Raw genomic sequence first — 5,061 nt, forward strand, 5'->3', positions numbered from 1 at the left:
CTCATGATAAAGAGGCACCAGGTCAGTTGCTGCTTTAAGCCCTGTAAATTTGTTTATGGATTCATTAAGGCAGAACACAAACTGCAATGATCAGTCTGCTCCCAACTCCCTCCTAGAATTATTATAACTCTTTTCAGCATCCCACAAGTTGTGCCTTCATTTTTAGAACTGCAGAGCATCTGAAAGAACCCATCAGAAACATTCCTATGGAATTTCCCACGAGGAAATGTCAACCTGTCAAAAGAAAATTGTATCATGGAAATATGTCAAGTTGATAAAACACCATGTTGAAAAATCAGAATAGAACACTTCCACAGAAATATTCTCCTGTCAGTCTTTCAGGAGCAGCAGGGTGTGATTTCCATTTTAAACCAGCTTTTATTTTTACTTTATTTCCCATGGAAAAAAAAAAAAAAAAGAGAGCAGAAATCATAGAATCACAGATCACAGAATTTCGGAATGGCTTGGATTGGAAGGGACCTTAAAGATCATCCATGGGCTGGGACACCTTTCATTATCCCAGGTTACGCAGAGCCACATCTAGCCTGGCCTTGAACACTTCCAGGGATGGTGCAATCATAATTAAACATTTTCAATGCCCTTCAAAAAAATGTCATCCAATGCAATTGTTGATTTAATTTTATGGGGAATTTTGTTTTTCTAGTATCCATTGAAAAATCAAATTTTTTTCCCATTGAGAATTCAAGGTGAAAAAGAAAATCTATTTCCCTCTCAGGTTTTAACTAAAACATATCTTTCCCAAATCAGAAGTGGAATGGTTAAAATGCATGGTGGGAGGTGCTGAGGACTCAGTGTGTAGCTGTGGCAAGATATCCTAATTTAAGAAAAGGGGAAGATGATTCGAATTCTCCTTCCCTGTTAAACTGGGGAGAACAGAAAAAAAAAGTGTATTTTTCGCCACAATTAGGCTGTCCCAGAAAGAGAAAGGAAAATGCGGAAAGCACAGAAATATTTAAATTTAATAACAAAAATCAGAATTAGTATTGCAATAGCAAGGGCAAATTCATAGAAGAAAACATTTGTGAAGTGTTTTAAGATACAAAGACATGTAAATACCAGCTGACCCTGGGATTCTGGGTGACTGCACAAGAATCTCCATGGACACGAACCCCTTCCCTTTAGCAGGTATGGGCTGCTACCACGGCTACTCCAGCGGAATAACCACCATAAAATTGGGTTGATTTTAGCAATGAAGCAAGAACACATGATTTAATCCCTGTGTAATTTGGGATGTTTTACTTCTGAGACTGGTTTGCTTTACCCATGGGCCTGCCATGGTTGTGAGCCCTCCTTTCTGTGGGAAGCTGAGCATGACAGTCATGGAAACTCAGCGTGTCCCAGGCCACGTCCCTCTCGATGGGAGCAGGGATGGGTCAGCTGGAAAGGCTAATTAATCTGAGTGGAACATCCTACTAAACTATATTGTTTCCATGTCCAGAATTAGTTGAGGCTAGACTGAATAGCTCAGCCTTGGCAGATTGTAGATATTTCCCAAGAGAGAGATCCATAATCTATCTGCTGTCAGCTATCACAAAAATATGTTATTGCTTTCCATATAGGATCAGGAGCAACAGCAGTATTCCACAGATTCTCTGGCATTTCTCCTTCCCAGATTCAGAGTGTATTTAAGGCTACGCTGCTTTTTTGGCTCGGTTATTTTGTTTTGTGGTGGTGAGAGAAAGTGTGGGAGAAATTCAAAATGGAAGAGATCTCCTCCAAGATTGAGGGGCTGGAATCTTTCAGTAAGAAAACCAGGGAATGGAGCTGCTGGAACTTCTTGAGCAGATTGTCCTGTAGAAAGAGATGGATGGCACACAGGAATTCACCCTGGGATTTTACATAGCTTGGTTTGGGAAACACTGAATTGACAGAACCCTGGGGACACAATTAGTTTTGTTCTTTATAGCTGCTGTCCAGGTGACTGTGAGACAGTCACCACAGCACAGCCTGGAGGAGAGAAATGCATGGATTCCTGAGGTTTAGCAGGAGAAAATATGGCAATCACCAGAAAAGATGCAGTACACAGTAAGAAACTCTGGATTTTCCAAGACTTAGGAGTCAGACTGTTCATGAAGGCTCCATGCCTGTTATGCTTTTCAGGGATAAAAATTCTAGTTTGCCCATTTGGTTACTGATTTTTGGCACCTTTAGGTTGGATTTCACTGACCTCAACTTGCTGCCTGCCCTGTACACAAGAGCAGACAGATCTTAAAAGATCCTAAGGAGGGATTGTCTAATTCAGTAACTCCCTTCTGTGGAAGCAGAAGGAGGGAAAGCATTTTTCCTCCTATGGAAATTAAACAGTAATGAATAACTGCTATTCCAGTTTTCAGAAGTGCTCTGCATCTAACTGTGGTGAAAGGTTTTCTTTGAAGCACAGTTTCATTTTAGCCTACGAACCAAGGCAGACCCAGGAAAACATGGATGTTAGATTTGATGGGAGCTGCAAGTGCCTGAGCTTGTCTCTGTTCCCTTTGTAACTAGGGGACAGAAACAGAGTCCTGAGGGCACTGAGGGGCTTTGCAATTGTCTTGGGTTGAAAAATGTAACCAAAAATGTGTATTCTATTTTCATCTGTTGAAGAAGCCAGTTGGGAGATATTGTTCTTTATCTCTTGTAACTCTAGGGGTGGAAAGAGGGCAGATCCCTTCTGTTAATGGACACCTGATAACACCAGATAAGGCAGGGCCTCCTTATCTCTTCCTGCACCCATCCTCCTCCGAGGGACATCCCCTGTGAATGGGCCATTGAAGGCTCTCACAGGACTGATAACATCACCTCATCCCATTGGGAGATGCTCCACCCAGCGGGAGGAGCCAAAGCCTTTCCATGGGATAAAACAGCAATCCCAAACACCCATGGAGCCTGTTCCCACTGGATTCCCAGAGGATGACTGGACCCTTTCTTGAGGATCATCTCTACTCCAACAGAGCCACATCTGTCACTCTGGGAGGACTCACTGCGGGCTGCTTCCAACACCCTGAGCAACAGGGTGTCAGGTTTGCATTCTGACTCTGTCAGTGCTCCTTTGTACTACTGCATTTATCTTATTTTATTTTACCCTTTTTGTTGTTTGTTTGTTCTCTCTCTATTAAATTGTATTTCTGACTTGGAGTCTCACTGGTTTTGCTTTCAAAGCAGTACAGCCAAACACTCCTGAGGGCACCACCTGCATTTGAGTCCAGTCCTGGTCCTGCAGCCTCGGCCTGAGTTGTGCTGGATGAACATCTGCCTTTTGCCAGTGCCAGCTGTGTTTGGACAAGGACACCACTGACCTGGACTCAGACACCTCCCACCTGGGCCCTGCCTTGTCCCCATGGGCCAGCGTGGCAGGGACAGGATTAGCCAGACCTGAGCCAGCCTTGACTTTCCTGCCTTAACCTTGGACTTGCCTCATCACCATGAATTTGCCCAAGGATTTTGGACTTTTGGCTGAAGCTCAGTGCCCTCCCTGGGGTGGCCTCCCTTTGGGGTGCTGCAGGGCAGGATCAGGGCCAGGGAGCTCCTGGTGCTGCTCTCTGGTTCATCACTCTCAGCTCCTGGCTCCCTCTGCCTTGGGAAGCAGCTGCTCCCTGCCGTGGGCATTTTAGAGCTGTCTGCTACAACCTGCAACTGCACCAGGGAGGAAAATCACAAAAACTGCCAACCCCTCCCCAAAATGGGGAGCAATTTTTCATTACTTGGGATCTGGCTTAAATAGCATCTCATAGCTCCAAATCCCTGAGGCAACCAATCTCACTGGCAAAACCTCATCTGTGGGGGAAGAGAGGCATTTATAAATGAAGGAAATAAAACCTATCTTGTGCTACTGGTAGCAGTGATAGCAAAATTGTGGAATAGTTTGGAGAGGAGCGTATATTCAGTGATTGATTAGAACTTCCCCTCTGAAGTACTTTTATAAATCTAACTGATAAACTTTTGACCTTTAGGCCAAGCATTACTCTACCACTAGGTTAAAATAGAAGTTAAACACATAATTATTATTATCAGGTATTTCCCCCCTCTCTTGCTTCAGCCAGGAGACATTACCTGAATAAACTCAGGCTGATCACACTTGGATATCCTTATATGGGCAGCAAATGCAAGAAGTCAGTTTGAGAGGGGACAATAATTATTTTATTCCAAGAAACAGCTCTTTAGTTCTGTAACAAGATGAATGAAACTTGAATTTTTTGGCACTTACTGGAAGAAGAAATTATGGTCTCTAATTGGTTTGGTTTTTTTTTCCTTTAAAGGCTGAGCTGATGATAAGGCTGAAGGATATTTGCCAAATCAGCCTGAACCATGGCAGCAAGTAGTATTTTCCAGATTAAATCCCAAAGCATTTAAGGTCTATGGACAAAAAAATCCATTTACATCAGCCTCCTGAAAGCAGTGCACCTGAGGAGCTTTTAGGAGATTTTGGACCTGTAAAGGGGCAGAAACAGGCAGAAAAAAGGTTTACCTGTGTAGGCTTTTTTTTCCCACCTCAGCTGATTTAGGGATCTGGTTTGTTGAGTTGTAACAGCTCCAGGAGGGTGCAACTGAACTGATACGAGGAAGTTAAAAGTGAGGGAGCACAAAGCATCCTTGCTGCTTCAGAAAATGCCATATGGAGATACGGAGCCAGGACTTCTGCTTGGGTGAAATTATCACACCTCTGAAACGTTGATCACAATGAGGCTTACTGAGGGCCCAGCAGGCAATGAAACAACTCAAAAAAAAAAAAAAAAAAAAAGTGTATTGTTTATTTTTTCCTCCTTTCATTGTGCATCATAAATCGTTTTGCATTTATTGCTGTAGAACCTTTAAAAGGCTTTTAAAATAACAAACAAATAAAAACCCAAACAAACCCCCCCAAAAACTCTACTGCACTGGCAAGTCTCATTCATTAGGCTAAGCTAATCTTGACCCTAATAAGTAAGATCTAATGAAAAGTAACCTAAGAACTATTATTATTATTATTATTATTATTATTATTATTATTATTATTATTAGGCACAGCAAGCTAAACCAGCCCTGTGCTTTAATACTCTGTGTTTCTTGGGCATTTTCTGGTAA

The sequence above is a fragment of the Prinia subflava genome, chromosome 1 (genome assembly GCF_021018805.1).
Source record: "Prinia subflava isolate CZ2003 ecotype Zambia chromosome 1, Cam_Psub_1.2, whole genome shotgun sequence".
Classification (NCBI taxonomy): Eukaryota; Metazoa; Chordata; class Aves; order Passeriformes; family Cisticolidae; genus Prinia; species Prinia subflava.